The following is a 12236-nucleotide window of genomic DNA, read 5'->3' as shown; positions in this document are numbered from 1 at the left end:
AGACGTACCACTTCTCATTGAAACTTGAATGATACATTACGTACCAGTCACAACGCTTACAAGTAGGCATTTATGGGTGGTCCCCACTGTATACTGGGCCTGCCTCTCCCGAACTTTTATCTGATTTTATCTTGTTTTAAAGATATTTTTACCATGTGTGTGTCTGTTTTGTTTCGTGTCTTTTTGCCGGTATGATGATACCAACGTTTATCTAGTGCCATCACTGTCGAATTTTCAATACTGATCTTCTCTCCTACTATCATATAGGGCCGAGCCCTTGGTGTCGCGCCAAGGGTTAGAATTAGAAGTGTTATTTGTATTGATTCATGATAACATAGAATGTTTTGTTACTTGCTTTATACGTTTGTACGACAACATTGCCCAGTTAACCCTCTGATGAAACAGTACACGTACACTATGTCAGACCCTGCAGGTATAGATTTTCTATAATGTGTAAAAATGCTGGACAAAAATTGGCCATTATACCATGATAACAACCTATTGTGTATAACAAGGGACGTATTGTGCCATCATTATCTTTGCAATTATAACTGCAATGCCCAACATCCACTTGCAAGCTATAAACTATAGCGTTCTGTCTAAACACTGGCAATGTTGCATCTAGTTATTGACACAGGGAGCATTTTTCTAAAACTCAATTCCAGCATTCTTTGCGTATGCCCTCGTTCACATGCACGAGAGTTTTTCTCTTTTTCTATTTTTAGGTGTGAGGGTAACGATATTTTGTATTAGTGACAAGCTGGATAATAATAGTCATTGGCAAAAATAGAAAGTTAGCTCTGATGAAAATACACACGACGGTGCTGGAAGTGAATATCGTCGAACTAAACGTCAACCCATGTTCAATTGGCCAAGTGCACGCAAGGAAATGCCCGATCAAATGACGTCATGAATTCCTAATGAATTCTAACAAACGCAACCATCGGGACGGGAGGAAAATTTTGCAAAATCCCAATTCTCCAAGATTGAGAGAACACAGTCATTAGATTCAATCTTCTTGACAAGTGTGACGTGACATTTAGAAAAAGCAAAATGGGAATTTTTAGAAGAATAAAGGTCGAGTAGCATAATTTAAATTAAAAATGTAGAAAGAAACATGGAAATTAAAGTTGTAAAATTGAATATAGGATACTAATACAGAAAGTCGATAAAAATATTGAGTTGTAAAATTGAAATCAGAAGAGTAAAATATAATGAGGTAATTTTTGCATGGGTCGGACACAATAAAATGTCCACATAGCTACAACTATTTACATGCATGACTGGAACAACCCGAACAAAGAGTTATTTTACGATGGAACTCCATGCGATAGATCAGCCGCTATCTCATCACCCTCCTAAGCACTCTACCCTTTTCAAAAATGCACCCGCCTTAGTTTTGTTCGCTTGACAACCAAACACGGTATTGTCAGTGGTTTGTTGATATTCGGTAGGGACGGAATTTCATTCTATTTCTCAATATTCCTTTACAGTCGTTCTGTCAGTCTTTTCAAAAACGAAGTAGGAATTTTGACGATGCTGCACAAATCCACTTCTCCCTATCAACTGCTCACAAACATGCATTTAGGTTTGCTCTAACAGTTACCAAATAGTGGATCCAAATATGATAACCACGTGCATCAATTACAACCCCGTTCTTTTAAATTAGTGATTTACTAAAGTTGTAAAAGGTAACCAATCCAAGGTATACGCAGTTTCCGGCCAGTATTTGATCTTTGATACCGAAAAGCTGAACAAGACAACTTTTCTAAGCAATTAACTGACTTGTTATCTCGTCTCAAGTCTCCGAAACAACACAGTAATTAATCAGAACGCAAAAAAATGACAAATTCAGTCATTATGAAAAACCACAAAGTTTGTCCAATGCCAAAAACATTTGTTGGCTAATTTTAGGCCACGATATAGAATCACCATTCAATTTGAAGTCACATATTCATTAAGATTATTTTTTAAGGAAACAAAGCGAGGTAAACATTCAGATGAAACTAATTTCACTTCTTATAATTAATACTCAGTGGCGTCTCATCCATGACTATCATGGCTGGGCCACATAGCTACAGATGTTTACATCAACGACTAAAGCAACGCGTCAATTGGCTATTCTACGACGAAGCTCCATACAATAAATCAGCCATTGTCCTACATATTATCACTCTCAGAAGCACTTTGCTCTTTCAAAAATGTGCCCGTCTTATTTTGTTTGCATGACAACGTTAACAATACACATTATTGAAAATGGTTTGTTGATGCTCGCTAGTGACGCAAGTTCATTCTATTCCTCAATAGTCCATCAGATGCCTTTATTTCGCCAGTCTTTTGACAATGTGTGTAATCTTTTTTTGTCAACTCTCTATATAACTTGAGCTGTTTTGACGAGTGGTATATCAAATGAAGAAAAGCTGTACTGAAAAAAAAACCATAGAATTTTTTGACAATGCTGCAAAATTCCAATTATTCCTATCAACTGCTCACAAACATGAATAGAGTTTTGTCCCCACAGTTACAAGAGTTTGGATTCAAATATGGCTACCACGTACATCCATTACAACCATAGTCTTTGATAGTGTTAACACGTAGTAAAATTCGGCCAATCCAAGCCAGATGTAATTTCCGGCCAGTATTTGAATTTTGATGCCGAAATGCTAAGAATTATAACTTTGCTTTTAAAGCAATTTATTACTGAGTCGCCCATTCTTGAACAACATATAAATTCACCTGAACGCGAAACAATGACAAATTAAGTCATTATAAAAAGTACAAAGTTTTTTCCAATATCACAAACATTTTTTGGCTGTTTCCAGGCCACGCTAGTACATCTATTCAATTTGAAATCCCATTTTCATTAAAGATTCTTCTTAAGAAACAAAGCGAGGTAAACATTCGGATGAAAAAAATTTCACTTCAGATTAAGGTGAAGTACTACGAATTACGTCAAAATTAGGTTGTGGTGTCATTTTCTTGAAACTTTGCACAGATATTCTTGGAAGTTGTGCAAGTGCAAAAATGAAATAAAAAACGGGGTTCACCACGCTCGTTTTCATGGAAACGGACGTTAAAATGGCGTCATTAAAAATAATTAAAATGATATAATTCACTTAAACTAAAGAAAGCAATTATTAAACGCTTAGCAAATGAAATAATTTTAATAAATACCAAGAATTAAGATCCATATCTATCGAATGTATAGTTTTCATGATGTTTGTAAAGAAATTTTAACAAAGTATCGATTACAAAATGACGATATCGAAATTATATCACTACATAATTTTCGAACTTTCTTCCTGTCAGTTTGAATGGTGTCATTTTGACCAAACTTGGCGAATAAAATCCTGACATAATACCATTTAGTTTACACTTTAATAAAAGGGTGTCACCACGCTACTTTTTACAATATGTCCAGGTGAATGGCCATGTAAATGGGAGAGAAATGTTAATTTTTCGCTCATATTGATTAAAAACCAGCTTCCTAGGGGGTCAAAATATGACAAGGTTATAGGTCATATGTATTTCTAAGAGACCGGGTCAAAAAATTAGGTAAAAGCGCAATTTCAACAATGAGAGGTGATGTTAAATACATGTTCTACAAAGTAACCCATTTGCAGCAGGCTGGAGTTAAATCTGCGCAGAAACGTTCTAAAGCGTGTGCGCGTCCGAATTCGTCGCCCTTTACCTTAAGTAATACACAGTGGCGTCTCACCCATGGTCATCATGGTGTGGCCACATGCCTACAACTGTTCACATGAACGACTCTAACTACACGAAAACGGATTATTTCAGGACAAAGCTCCATGCATTGAATCAGCCACTGTCCTATCACTTTTAGAAGCACTGTACGCTTTCCAAAATGGCGCCGCCTTTGTTTTGTTCGCATGACAACCAAACACAGTATTGTGGTCTGTTGATGCTCGGTTTTTAAGGAATTTCATTATATTATTCAATAGTCATTTATATTCCTTCTTTCAGTCTTTTGTCAAGCTGTGATTGTCAAGGTCTCTGCATTTCTGGAGTTGTTTTGATGAGGGTTAAGAATCGCTAAGGAGTAAGCTGTACTCCAGGTGAGGAACTGTTTCGATGAAAATTTTGACAATTCTGTACATATCCACCTCTCCTAAAAATAACGGTCACAGCAATGCATAAGGTTTTGTGCACTCATTTGCAAAATTTTGGATCCCAATATGATTACCACATACATTTAATAAAAGCCCTGGACTTAAGAAGTGTAAAAACGATGTAAAATGTAGCCAATCCAAGCCAGATGAATTTTCTGGCTAGTATTTCAGTTTTGATACCGAGAAGCCTAGAAATATAACTTTCTTTGTCAAGCAATAATTTAATAAGTTGGAGCCTCGTCGCACATTATTGAAAGAACATATAAATTCACCAGAACGCAAAGCAATTGTGAAAGCCGTAATTTTTTTTCCAATATCACAAACATTTCTTGACTATTTTTCAGGCCAAGATAGAACCACTATTGAAATTGAAATCCCTTTTACATAAAAGATTATTCTTAAGGAAACAAAGCGAGGTTAACAATCAGATGCAACGAGTTTCACTTCTCATAATTAAAACTCAGTGGTGACTAGTTTATGGTCATCATGGCTTGGCCACATAGCTACCACCATATACATGAACGATTGAAACAACTAGGACAACCGACGAAGCTCAAAGCAATGAATGGGCCACTGTCCAATCACTCTCAAAAGCATTCTACCCTTTCGAAAAATGCGCCCGATTGTTATGGAATTCAATTACATCATTCAATAGCCTTTATATTCTTTCTGCAAGTCTTTTGACAAGCTGCAAATGTTTGTCAGGCTCTTTAAATTTCTTGAGTTGTGTGGGAGTAAATAAGTTGTACTCTAAAAGAGCTGTGTCCGCAGACATTTTGACAATGCTGCATAAAGCCACCTCTACTCACCAACTGCTTACAAGCATGCATGAAGTTGTGTGCTTACAGGTGCAAGATTTTTTTATCTAGTAAATAATATTACCACATACCTCAAATACAATCCTAATCTTTAGTAGTGTAAAAGGTGGTAAAATTTAGCCATTCCAAGCCAGATGAATTTTCCAGCTAGTATTTGAATTTTGATACCAAAAAGCTTAAAAATATAACTTCGTTCTATAGCAGTTAATTACTTGTTATTATCTCGTCACACATTCTTGAAACAACATATTCATTCATCAGAACGCAAAGCAATGGCAAATGAAGTCATTATGAAAAAAAAAACACGACGTTTTTCCAATATTACAATCAACCACGATAGAATTAAATTCGATTTGGAATTTTCTTGAAAAATTATAAAGGAAACGAAGCGAGATAAACATTCAGATGAAACGAATTTCACTTTTTATGATTAACATTCAGTGACGTTTCGTTAACGGTAATCATGGCAGGGGCATGTAAACCTTAAATACAACTTACCCGTGTACTCGCCGATGCTCTCTGTTGGGAGGTGCTGTTAATATGGAAACATGAATACCAAACATATGCTTATATAGTGTGCACACCTCCTTAGCATTCAAAGGTTAGTTCGTTCAACTCGTATTATTCATTCAACCCCGCCATTATGATTTGTCGTTGCCGAGATAGTATGGATAATAGTCACACCAATCGAATGAAAGAAAAGGCATAATGGTGCTGCAGAGGGATTAACTTTCTTTCAAAAATTCCTTCGAGAGTCACGCATCTTTGTTTACCACTCTTCAACTTATGCACTATTATGATTTCGACGAGGAAGATTTGCTTGCTTCAACATTTCCCACGCTATTGCATGTTTACAACATAAATATATGTTTTAATGTATCTTTCGGTCGTTACTTATGGAATTGTATTTGATTTTGTTTTTTATTTTTGGTTAATGTCAATGTGCTTTGTCTCTAAAAGATTTTCTTGTTGACTATAATAATTAAATTCAAGTTAAGAAGCAGATAGTGTTAAAATTCAGGGTATGAAATAACATTATTGGCATGGCGTTGGTATGCAGTTAAATCAAGAAAAATTCTATTAGGGTAAAGCGATAATATTTATCCTGATAAGACTCACGAGCTTCAATTGTAACTCATTCACTTTACATTCGAAATTTGACTGGCCACTCGCTGCCGACGGACTTCATCTCGCGAAGGCGGCACTTGAATGTCATTTGTAGCTTAGGTTGTTTGGCAGATAAAGCTTGGTAGGCTTATTAATGTTTTGTTTCGAATTTTTGGATACATTATGTCTCCACAACTTTAAATATGTGTTTGGCAGTAACTGAAAAAAATTTAAGTTGGCATATTTGTCACTAGTTCTTTTCGGGGTAAACATTCAACAAATACACGATCAACGGGAACCATCTCTTGGCAAACAATTCGTACAGATACTTTCCTTGCATTGTCAAACGTTATAGCTGGTATGTCCGTCTGAGAGGGGTTTTAACGTCGGGACATTTTCTGCCGAGTTGCCATATCTTTTATTTAGAAGTTTGGTGTTCATAAAACGCTATTTGGAAATCAAAATGGCCGCTATACCCTTTGTTAACTTTACAGTAACACATATTTTCAATTAAAAAACAAAATGTTGAATCCTCAAAATGGTCAAGCAGTAAAGTTTAGACCAGAGCATTTCAGGGTCGGGATATTTGTTTTCAGGGTGCATTCTACACTATTGCAATGGCATTAACAACAGTCGCCTGTTTTCTAAAATTCCTCTCTGCTCTTGGGCGTATATTCAAACAGCTAGAGCAATTTTAGAAAACAGGCGACTGTGGTATAAACGCTGTTTTCTCCGCTGCGCCATTGTTGAACTAACTAGGGTGAATAAGCGATGGTCTTGTTGAGGATTGTCGAGCATAAGTTTGATCAAAAGTTGTAAAAAGTTCGCTTGAATTCTTAAATGTCGGTCGAGGTCAGTATTTTACTGTATTTGTTTTAACTTGTTGCAGTTTTAATCCTCTGCCTTTTAACATGAAAAAGCAACAAAGGTTAGCTGCGTACCTGTCAAAGATAACATATTTGTCAACACATCAACTCCATGGTTATCTTTATCACTCTTTATGGGCCAAGGCGCACTAGGTGGCAATTATCAACATTCTACCAGTCCGCCTGTGTGTATATCAGTCTGTATGTTTGCCAATCAGTTCGTAAGTCTTCTGTGGACCAAGATTTTGGAGCTCATAATTGAATATTGTCCACATTAAATGTGGCCAGTTTTGAAATGTGCTTATATGGTTATCCTTAATAGAATGGAATGTTGTAGCTGTTGGTAAAAGAATAAGACAAAAAATATGATTTTTCATAATCTGCAATAGCTCAATTTTAGTACTTTTTTATTTGGTGCACATGTTGGGAGGGACAAGATATGCAATATTTTTGTTGAAAAGCATAAAATTGGTATGATATATGTATTTCTGACTTTTTTCCGACTTTTGGTCAAGCGTCTTATGTTTAAGAGTGACATGTCAGATATCACGTATCAATGTTCAATTTTAAGTTCTTAAGGATCGTCTGATTACCATATATCAAAATATTGATGAAATTTGTTATTTATAATATTTAAAAAGTGCAGCTGACACACAGTTTCATAAAAAAGTTAGCTTTGAAATATACGAAGTTAAAAAAGTAAGCGATTTTATCTCCTGCAAACGTTCATACAGCGCCGCCTGTGGCGGGGGTCAAGAGGTCATCGTGTGGGCTTGTCCCATCCTCTTTTGCCCTAAGACTGTCCTCCAGGCAAGACTGCCATTTCGGCAGCTGGACCTCATCTGAACTTTAACAACGGTAACGGTATTTTTATAACATCCTTTCTTCACAAGAAACCATGCCCCTATCCGTGCCTTTGAAATATATATATATATATATATATATATATATATATATATATATATATATATATATATATATATATATATATATATATATATATATATATATATATATATATATATATATATATATATATATATAAAACTTTTACTTCGTTTTTGATACAGAACTAGTAATTTGGGCAAAGTCCTGCCTTTTTTAGCTTTATATATATATATATATATATATATATATATATATATATATATATATATATATATATATATATATATATATATATATATATATATATATTATATTATATATATTTGTTGTGTTTAAAAGAAGTTTTGATTCATTTTTGATACAGAACTAGTAATTTGGGCAAAGTCCTGCCCGTTTTATCTTTAAAATATGCCAAATATTATTTCCTTGAAGAGTGTTGAACCAAAGTTTATCAACCGATTAGTCTCACAATGTGAGTCTAATTAAGCAGCGATAACTCGACTCTAAAAACCTAAATTAAAGAACTGAGACAAGATTTAGAGACAAACTATTCGACAAACATCTGGTGAACGTCCGTTGACGCGTTCTCGAGTTAAACCTTTTTGAACGTGTTGGAATATGACAAAATGCCGAACTGAGAAAAAGGCGATTTATTAATCGTTCGGTTTTTCCCCCTGTTAATTGCCATAAAAAGTTACTCGACTGATAAAACGCAAAGACAAGATAGTGCAATCAACTATTCATTCAAAACATAATATTCACTTATTGAAATTAGTGTCAGCGGCTGAAATTTGACTTAAAAGGAATAAGGTGCGACGTATCTATTCAGAGCCCAATGTAAATAAACTTGGGGAGTGCCCGGGAAGGGATTATGCATAGTATGTTGACGGGTTGGCTGTAAGGACAGAGTATAACTGTTCGACCTAACGGCCTGGACTGCTACGGTATCTCGATGCCGTCCACACAAGCGTAAATATAATGCAATTTTATGTCAGCATTCGATCTTGGAAAGGGTTCATAGCTGCAGAAGGTTCAAGCGATCCCGTTAATGAGTGACAGAGCGAATATTGGTTGACAACACAACAAATATACCTGCATTTGTATGTAGATATAGGATGGCAGTGTTTTCGATCATAGAGTAAAAAAGACCTCCATGCTAAGATTGAGTGAGTTGCTATTTTTTCGAGCGTCATGCGAGTTGAAAACCGATTAACACCACTCAACTACGAGCGTTTGTCAGACAGTAGTTTGCATTCGCTCTCTACAACATTCGCGTGGTGAAGAGCGTATCTGTTGTCATTTTGGCTGACATGAACCGATCGCCAGTCAGCGGAAACAAAACCAAGGGAGAGAATTTGAGAATATTTGAACACAAAGACAAGAACCTCAAATCATCTGAGCCGCTGTTGTCGTTGAAGGGTGTCCCAAGAAATCCCGTGTCATCGGTGTCGCTCCAAATGCGGACGACAAATCATCAAGCATCGGCGTTAAAGTTCAGTTGTAGTATGATCCTTTGTCTGACATTCGCAGGCTGTCTTTTACACTTGGGGATATCAATGTGACTGTTGCGAACTTTCGATGATCCCCCTTTTTCATTTTATTCCTTTCATAATGCTGTTTTCGTCTCTGCCTTGAATACTAAACATGCTAAACATGTACGGGTATGTCGAGGTATATAAGGCCTCAAGAGGAACGTACGATTTATGTATACGGGACGGCCGGGGCTTCTGCGAAAGATGTTGAACACTGCTGTAGGTGTTTTTACATGTAACACGATCGGAACTATGGGATCTTTATATTTCTTTCAAATTGTTCATAAGTGTTATGTGACAACGATCATGACAACCTAAATGTTTTCCCTAAAGGTGGCTGCTTGCACCAATTAATTGATAAATATACCCTAAAACTTGCGCCCGAAGGCCGCACCGAAAATAAAATTGGCAGGAAATTAAACTGCAGAAGTTATTTGAAAAGGAATTTGATATTCAATAAATTTTCAAGTCCCCCTTTTGCAATGTCAATTGTTTTCAGATCCCCCTGTCATATTGTAATTTTTTCGCCATGTTGTAATTTTTTTCTCAAGTCACCCCTCTCCCGAAATCTCCCCTCCATCGGTGTTTGTGAATGATCCTCATTCGTTTCCGTAAACGTTCGGCGATTGTTTCCACCATCTGTATTGAAGCTACGTCCGAAAAAATTGCCAGGCTATTTCTGTAAAGGATATGTAGATAAAAATCTTATTTCGTCCATATTATCATTCATCAACTTCAAATTACTAATGAGTCACACGATGTGAAAATATTGTCTGTGATATTCCGCTGTTCGACACTGTATGTTGGCGAGGTAATCAACGGCGGTTGTAACCATCGACGTGCTGAAGCTGTTTTCGTCTTTAGAGCGGCATCCAAGACGTTTTTATTACTTTCAAAGTTCTTGAGACAGAACGCACCAGACTCATAGCTTTACAATACTTTGCTGGTCGAAAATGGGTTTTTCATAGTTTAGTTTTCATGAGAGTGAGGCAAAACTTATGGGTTTTCTTATAGAGTTAACAACGATGGTGGTGGTCATTTTGAACTTCGCCAATTAGTACGATTTAGGATGATTTGTATGACCGTAAAATTTGCCGGATGACCTGTGCCTTGTACTCTGGATGAGACTGGTTTAAAGTGTCCTTGAACGAATTGGACAAGTTAAAAGTACGATACATGCAGTTTGATGTGTACTGACCTCAGATTTGGTCACAGAGATGTCATGGACCTCCTACGGTTTTTAAATTCACCGTCCAAATCTCGTTCAAACCCGGCGGGATTCGTCTCAATGTTCACTGAATTGGCAGCATTCTTAACATAGGGCGAGGCCGCACACAGGCGTTACGAAATAGTGTGTCACATTGGGTTGCCGTGAATACGCCTTTTGAACAAATATTCGGACTTTAAAAACCTTTTCGATACTTTTTGACCTACCACTTGAAGCTCAGATGTAAATACACTTTCGCTGTCATATTTTTACGAAAATGTAAAATCAGTAATGTTTCACCATTGAGTTTCCTGATACAGTTAACACTGGGATTTCGCCCACTTGAATTTCAATTGTCGGTAAATATATATTGGATCATTCGTTTTTCTATGGCAACTTTTTTGCACATGACGCCTAATTTTTCTTTATTGCCAAAAGGATTTGTTTGAAATTTTCTTACGGAGAGTTTTGGCAAAAGTTTCAAGGCACGTGCGATTTTCTGCAAAAGCCAACGCAAGCAAAGTCTATTCCGTGCATCGTGAATTTCATAAGCATTGCAAGAGCTTCGTCCGAAAAGCTGTTGTTCACGACTATTTTAAGATAATGTGACAATAAAATATGAATATTTTCTATTTGAAAATATTTTCCAAGGAGATAATTGGAATGATTCTCTTTCAGATTCATTACAAGGGGGGACTTTGTATCCGACACTCTAGAAAAGATTGCTTTTCAATATTTCTCGAACAAGCATGGATTTCAAGCAATTCAGGCAAGGAGATAGCCAATCGTTACAAATCGGTCCTCCATGATTGCGGTTTGCGCTAACAACGTCTGGAATCGATAAAGCGCCAATACTGAAGAATAGTTGGTTTGACGCTTGTCTATTGGACCACCCCAAACTCCCCAAACTTGACCCAGTTTTTTTATTCGAAAAGAAGATATCGCCTTGTGTCCTTCCAGTGCACCAGCTACGTGTACCTCTTCTATTGGCAAATGTAAGCTACGAGTTTTTTGTATGATTGTCACAATGTTTACGTAATTTATAAACATATTACGAGTGTAAACACTGAGTGTACAGTTAGTCTGTCCAAACCCGATTTCATGGCTGAATTGTAACAATATACTCTTCACAATCTCAGACAATCTGTAATAATAACACTCTGCAAGTGCTGTCCTTCTACAACGAAAAATCACCATTTTCAATCAAGCTTTCGTTGGCAGTCCTTTCATTCACGGTATCGATTTCATTAAAAGAATAAACCAATCCCTTTTAAATAATCTTTTTATTGTGACGTGTTAAAGACTGTCGAATTTGGAGCTACTCTTTAACTTTAAATCTGTTAAAATCACTGATTTACGCATGAGTAAAAAACCTTTGTCATTAGTTTTCCTTTGCGAGATTTCGCAAGACCTTATTATTTAATGTAAATTCAGATGCCCGAAAAAATCAATGAACAACAGTCGAAAAGAATATAGCACAGAAACTATCATCTAGCAATAAGAATAACTTAATTCAATAACGAAGTATTCTTACTTACTCAGCACTTATTTGAGGAAGGTCAATGTTAAACAGTGTGGCAGCCAGTATGTGCTCTTGCGACTGCATTCTCGCGCACTGCAGGTCACTTCGGGCGATTTATGAGTCAAATGTGTTCAGTGGGTGAAGTCTGCAGTTAATATGTGCTATT

At 36.4% G+C, this 12236-nt stretch overlaps 1 protein-coding gene across 1 annotated transcript in view; it reads right to left on the bottom strand.

Moving 5' to 3' along the window:
- LOC139119543 (ly6/PLAUR domain-containing protein 2-like) overlaps positions 1 to 12236 on the bottom strand; it is a 47334-nt gene that overhangs the window by 6591 nt on the left and 28507 nt on the right. The window lies entirely within an intron of this gene.

This window comes from Ptychodera flava, chromosome 2, assembly GCF_041260155.1.
Source record: "Ptychodera flava strain L36383 chromosome 2, AS_Pfla_20210202, whole genome shotgun sequence".
Classification (NCBI taxonomy): Eukaryota; Metazoa; Hemichordata; class Enteropneusta; family Ptychoderidae; genus Ptychodera; species Ptychodera flava.
This window is presented reverse-complemented; position numbering and strand designations above follow the sequence as displayed.